Source organism: Peromyscus maniculatus, chromosome 6 (assembly GCF_049852395.1).
Source record: "Peromyscus maniculatus bairdii isolate BWxNUB_F1_BW_parent chromosome 6, HU_Pman_BW_mat_3.1, whole genome shotgun sequence".
Lineage (NCBI taxonomy): Eukaryota > Metazoa > Chordata > Mammalia > Rodentia > Cricetidae > Peromyscus > Peromyscus maniculatus.
Window position 1 is genome coordinate 136,255,203 of NC_134857.1, and position 7,560 is coordinate 136,262,762.

A 7,560-nucleotide genomic window follows, 5' to 3' on the forward strand; every position below is an offset into this window, starting at 1 on the left:
ATAATTAGAAATATACATATAGTATTTTCTAACAATATCAATTTCAAATTTGTATAAAATATAAAACAATCCAATCCAATATAAAGTATTTAAAACTAGTAATTGTCTTTTTCTTTTTTTAATAAAAACAAGAACCTTAAATCTGACCTCCTTTGCTTAGCCCCTTTTCTAACCCTTGACAACAACTTGTAACCAACCCCCCTAAACAATGAAAATTATCCCAGACCCAAAACCCATTAAAAGACCAAAAAACCACCCTCCCCACACCACCTCTTTGGGAATGTGGGTGTCGTATTCTTAAAATTGCTTCCTGCTGGGTATGGGCGAAGGTATCTTTATCCTGAAAGAGAAATTTTAGGTTAATTGTCAAACCCTGGGAAAGGTAACTATATCCTTCATTATCCAGACTGTGTATAATGCCAAAGTTCAGGGTTTATCTCAAGTCCTTATTTAAGTAGTCTTTGAAACTGGGTCATCTCAGCTAGTCATCTCAAAATTGCTCTGAGCACTTTGTAGTTCAAAGCTGATCTGTAGATGATGATTGTCAGCTTAGTGATGTTATTATTGTCCACGTGGAATTGTTGTTGTTGTGGGGCCCCATCTTCTTTCTGGAGACTTCAGTTGATGTTAGGCCTGGCCATAATTTCCTGTAGAAAACTAATTAAAGACTTGAATACAAAGACATATATATGCAGCTAATGGAAGTTTTTTTCTAGAATTAGTTAGTACTCTATATGTCCATTCATATCTTAACAAAGTTTAAAATGTATATATATATATGTATATGTATATATTAATCTTACAAATTTTGATATAAAATTCATAGTTTAAGAAAAGTTTAAAGAATCAGAATAAAATCAAAGAGTTGTGATTAGTAATAGAATAGTCACTCAATTAATTTGGTTTTTCTCCTGTCCCATAGCAGAAGATGGCTTTTTTCTTCTGGCATGATACAGGGAGTTTGCATTTTTCTTTTAACAACATGCTTGAGTTTAAAGAAGGAGAGAGCCCTTCTCCAACTCCAAAGTCAGCTTTAAATTTTAATTGAACTGGGACTATTAGAAGATCAATAGTGTTAAATTTCTTTAGAGAAGAGCAGAAACAAACATTTAGGAAGACATAAAATTTTTAAGATGATATACCCATACGCCATTTCACTCTGTTTCCTGGGATAGATGATTTGTCCCTTTTCTTCAGTTGTCTCATTTGTTCAGTGTTCTTCAGATTCCTTAATCTTCATTCTCCTAAAAGACAAAAACAAAAACCTTTCGCTAAGACTAATTTGGGGGATGTTCCTTTTTGGCAAGTTAATATCTGATTAAATGAAAAGGCATGTGTTACTGGTATAAGTTAGTTTAAATTGGATGTTCATGCTGGTTGATGAACTATCACCTCCTCTAATTAAGAGGTCTCTCTTGTTCATATCGAACCTTTATCAATTTTGATGGTACCCACAGCTTATCTTCTCCTGTAGAAACAAAAGCAAAACCTCATCCCCAACATAACACATATCCTGGTATCCATTCTGAGGTCAGCACATTCTTAAAGTATATAGGCTGATTTAATTCTGTAGTTTTTTCTATTATCCAATGTCTCTTTGCAGCTGTTGTTCCTTTCTCATTGGCATTCAGAAAATTCAAAGTTAATAGAGCATTATGCAGTCTCATTCTGGGGGGGTTTCTTACCCCTTTCTGTTTATTTAGCATATCCCTTAGAGTTCTGTTTGATCTTTCTATAACTACTTGACCTGTAGAATTATGTGGTATACCTGTAATATGCTTTATATTGTAATAAGCAAAAAAAAAACCTGTTTCATTTTTACAGAGACATATGATGGAGCATTGTCAGTTTTGATTTTTCAGGTATGCCCATGATGGCCATAACTTCTAGCAAATGAGTGATTACAGAATCAGCTTTTTCAGAACTCAAAGCAGTTGCCCATTGAAATCCTGAATAAGTAACAATGGTATGGTGTACATATTTCAATTTTCCAAATTCTGCAAAGTGAAAACACATCCATCTGCCAGATTTGATTCCTCTGAGTATCCTTTGGGTTACATCCTGCTGGTAATGGCGTTTGATTGTAGAAGGAACAAGTAGGACATTTCTTTACTATTTCTTTAGCTTGTTGCCAGGTTATGGAAAAATCCCTTTATAAACCTTTACTATTGACATGATGTTTTTTATGAAATTCTGAGGCCTCCAGCACATTTCCTATCAATAATTTATCAATCTCATCATTGCCTTGTGCTAGAGGGCCTGGCAGACCAGTATGGGATCGGATGTGAGTTTTATATAAAGGATGACTCCTTTTCCTGATTGTACCTTGTAATTGAACAAATAGTGAAGTTAATTCTGAAGCATCAGGGATAAATTCTGCAGTCTCAATATGTAATACTACTCTTTCAGCATACTGAGAGTCAGTTACTATGTTGCAAGGTTCTGAAAAATCCATTAATACCAACAGAATAGCATATGATTCTGATTTTTGAACTAAATTAAATTATAAGGACTTTGAACCACTTTACTTAAATTTCCTGATTTGTAACCTACCTTTCCTTGTTTGTTAGCATCTGTATAAAATGTACAAACTCCAGATATCTGTTTTTCCCCCGTACAATTCCAGGCAAGATCCAACCAGCTCTCTTTATAAGATCAATTCTATTGCTTTTGGGATATTTGCTGTTAATTTCTCCAAAAAAATTACTGCAAGCTCTTTGCCAAGGTTCACTTTCTGTCCATAATTTTTCAATGTCCTCCTTAGTTAAAGGTATGACAATTTCTGCTGGGTCTATTCCTGCTAATTGACGAAGTCTCAATTTTCCTTTCCAAATCAAGTCAGAGATTTTTTTCCACATAAGTTTTTAATTTTTCATTTGGTTTATTTGGTAAAAATATCCATTCCAATATAATATCATCCCTCTGCATTAATGTTCCTGTAGGAGAATGCCTAGAAGGTAAAATAACCAAAATGCAATCCAGCTTTGGTTCAATACGATCCACGTGTGCTTCATGTACTTTCTTTTCTACCATGGAAAATTCTTTCTCAGGTTCAGGTGATAATTCTCTTGGACTATTTAAGTCCTTGTCACCTTCTAAGGTTTTGAACAAATTATTCACTTCATCATTTTTTGCCCCAACAATAGTTCATAGATGAGAAATGTCTCCAATTAATCTTTGAAAGTCATTAAGGGTCTGTAGTCGATCTCTCCTAATTTGCACCTTTTGGGGTCTAATTTTTTTGTAGCTCTATTTTATATCCTAAATAATTAATAGAACCTCCTCTTTGTATCTTTTCAGAGGCCTGCAAGGCAAAATTTTCTTTACTTCTTCAAACATTCTTTCTAAAGTATATGCATTTGAGTCAGCTAGTAAAATATCATCCATATAATGATAAATTATAGATTTAGGAAAATTTTTATGTATCACTTCCAATGGCTGTTGTACAAAATATTGGCACAGAGTTGGGATATTCAACATTCCCTGTGGAAGGACCCTCCACTGAAATCTTTTAACTGCTTGACAATTATAAGTAGGCATGGTGAAAGCAAATCTTTCTCTGTTTTTTACTTGTAAAGGTATTGAAAAGAAACAGTCTTTTAAATCAATAACTATGAGAGGCCATCCTTTTGGTGACAAAGTAGGCAAAGGAATTCCAGATTGTAGAGAGCCCATTGGCTGAATTACTTTGTTAATTGCTCTAATGTCTGTTACCATTCTCCATTTACCAGATTTCTTTTTAATAACAAATAGAGGAGAATTCCAAGGGCGGTTTGATTCTTCAATATGCTGAGCATTTAATTGTTCTTCTACCAGTTCTTCTAAAGCCTGGAATTTCTCTGTTGTTAAAGGCCATTGCTGAACCCATACAGGCTTGTCTGTTAACCATTTTAAAGTTAGAGCTGTTGTCTTTAGAAGATCATCAGTTGCTGTGCCCTGTTTTTGTATAATATGGATGGCTGGTGACCACTCATTAGAATAATATCTTCTAATATTTCTCTCAGAAACATGTGCTAGTTTATGATTTGTTTCTGAGGTTGGAGGGATGTTAATCTGAGTATTCTATTGTTGCAACAGGTCTCGACCCCACAGGTTCATAACTATGTTAGCCATATATGGTTTTAATTTTCCTCTCTGTCCTTCTGGACCTATACATTCGAGCCACCTTGCACTCTGTTTCACTTGAGATAATGTCCCAATTCCTAACAGTTGAATGTTTACCTCCTGAAGAGGCCAAGTTGGATGCCACAATTCTGGTTCAATTATTGTAATGTCCACACCTGTGTCTACCAGACCAGACACCAAAACACCATTTATTTTTGTTGTTAATTTTAGTTTTTGTTCATTAATAGAAGTTTATCAAAGAAATTTCTTTATATTTTCTCCTGAATTTTCTCTTCTCTCTGTTTCATTATCCAGACCAGCATGATTAATTCCAATAGGCATTTGGTTATTTAATTGCTCTGAGTAGGGGGTTTCTTCTACAACTGCAGGAAATGTTTGAACTGGATTTGCTATGGGGGCCCGCATAAGGTCCCTCTGGGAATTTCCCGAAGCCAGAGGCAAAGGATTACCCTGTCTGTCTTTTGTTGATCTACATTTGTTGGTCCAGTGTTTTCCTTTATCATGCCTTCTGCATATTCCAGAAGGAACTGGCATTCTGTTGCCATTATTCCTTGAAGAAACATTGTTTGTAGGGATGACCTGTTTACAGTCCCTTTTCAAATGTCCCTGCTTTCCACATCTGAAACATCTAACATTTCTCAAACCTTTTGAAATTGTTTTTCCTACCCACATATCATCATGGTCATGAGCCTCAACATTAACCATGTCCATAATCCAATCTTCCAAGGGTGCAGATCTTGCCTTTAATGGCCTGATTATTCTTTTGCATGCTGCATTCGCATTCTCAAAGGCCAAAGATTCAATTATTATCTGACTAGCTTCTGAATCTGGAACCATTCTCTTTACTGCTGAAGCCAGTCTTTGTAAAAAATCTGTGAAAGATTCTTTTGGGTCCTGCATATCCTTTGTAAGTGACTCAGTTTTCATTCCTGGTTCCTCAACTCTGCCTAATGTATTCAAGGCTGCCATTCGACATAGAATTAAGGTTTGGATATCATATAAACATTGTGTTTGTACTGCAGCATATTGGCCTTCTCCAACAAGCTGATCCTGGAAGACTTGCACTCCTTTATCCCTCCATTGTTTTTCTATGTTTTTAGCCTCTTCCTTGAACCACATTTGCCACTGGAGCTGTTGACAAGGTTCCAGAACAGCCTGTTCCAGCTCTCAACAGTCCTGTGGTATAATCCTATTATATGTTGACCAGGAGTTTAACATTTGCTTTACATATGGGGAATGCAAGCCATAAGATACTATTGCTTCCTTAAACCTTTGTAAATCTAACATTTCAATCAGAGCCCAAATACTTTGTGTATTCACTTGATCAGGTAACTGCTGTACAGTTACAGGATAAATTAAGGGTGATAATGTGAAAACAGGCTTTCTTTCTGTAACCTTATGAGCCAATCTTGAAACAACTTCACTGTTAATTTCTTCTCTCTGAATGTGAATTTCTCTATAATTCATTTTAACAGGTTTTTCTAAAACTTTTATCCTGGCACTTAAATTGACTATCTTTTTAAATAGTAAAATGAGGTTAAGGAAAGTAATAAAGTGCATAATTTGATCAATATTAATCTTCTCATGTAGTTGTTCCATTGTCAGACTGCCTAAAATTTCAAACAAAGCCAACTTTCTTCCAATGTACACATAAAACCCATTTTTTTTAAATGTGAAAAAAAATTCTCTTTTTATTGCTCTGGCTAGAACTTCAAGTACTATATTGAATAAGTATGGGCAGAGTGGATACCCTTATCTTGTTAGTGATTTTAGTGGAATCTCTTTGAGTTTCTCTCCATTTACTTTGATGTTGGCTGTTGGCTTGCTATACATTGCCTTTATTATGTTTAGGTATGTTCTCTGTATTCCTGATCTCTCCAAGACCTTTATCATGCGTGATTTGCCAAAGGCCTTTTCAGCATCTAGTGAGATGATCATGTGTGTGTGTTTTTTTTTCATTTTGTTTATAAGGTATATTACATTGACAGACTTTCATATGTTGAACCACACTTGCATCCCTGGAATGAAGCGTACTTGATCATGGTGGATAATTGTATTGATGTGTTCTTGGAGTCTGTTTGCCAATATTTTATTGAGTATTTTTGCATCAATGTTAATGAGGGAGATTGGTCTGTAGTTCTTTTTCTTTGTTGCATCTTTGTGTGGTTTGGGTATTAGGGTAACTGTAGCCTCATAAAAAGTATTTGGCAATGTTTTATCTGTTTCCATTGTGTGTAACAATTTGAAGAGTATTGGTCTTAGCTATTCGATGATGATCTGGTAGAATTCTGCATTGGAACCATCTGGTCCTGGGTTTTTTGTTTTATTTTGTTTTTTTGTTTTTTTTTTTTTGGGGGGGGGAGACTTTTAATGACTGTTTCTATTTCCTTAGAGGTTATTGGTCTCTTTAAATAGTTTTTCTGGTCTTGATTTAACTTAAGTGTGTGGTAACTCTCCAGAAAATTAACCATTTCTTTTAGATTTTCCAGTTTTATGGAGTACAGGTTTTTGAAGTATGACATGATGGTTCTCTGGATTTCCTCAATGTTAGTTGTTATGTCTCCCTTTTCATTTCTGATTTTGCTAATTTGGATGCTCTTTCTCTACCTTTTGGTAGTTTGGATAAGGGCTTGTCTATCTTGTTGATTTTCTCAAAGAACCAACCTTTTGTTTCATTGATTCTTTGTATTGTTCTCTTTGTTTCTTTTTTATTGATTTCAGTTCTCAATTTGATTATTTCCTGGCGTCTATTCCTCCTGGGTGACTTTGCTTCTTCTTGTTCTAGGGCTTTCAAACTGCCTTTTAATTTCTATATTTCATTGGACAGTTCATATGCACTCACCCTCAACATTGTTTATATTAATTCTATATCACCACTGCTTCTGTTTCTAATGCAAACACTCTTCAATGTTCAGTTCTGTTGACATCTTAGTGACAGTGACCTCTAAGCATAGACTCTACACATGCCTGTGGCTTGGTTTTCACCTAACAGGGTTCGCAGATCCTTGACTTTCTTCTTCCTCTGTTAGGTGTGGTGTTCATAGAATGCTGGTTTTCCTTATGATAGATCCTCCTCACTGTCTTCCTGCTCTTCACATTCAGAGCTTTAATTATTGTGTTCTCATAGTAGTCATAAAACAACCAATTCACACACACACACACACACACACACACACACACACACGGATGTGACATATGCACACTGACTTTTTTTTTTTAACCCCAAGGACTGTCTCGCACTCGTTAGGTAAAAGCTTTACTGCAGAGCTGTGTCAACAGCCCATATAATAACCTTAGTAATGATAATACTCACTCTTAAGTCATTGTTGAGCCTCATCTTCTCCTAGTTCCCGTAGTCAACTCAACTGCGTGCTTATCCTGGACGGTCAGTATGATTCCTGAAGCAAGTGAAAGCATTTTCATATGGCATCTCTG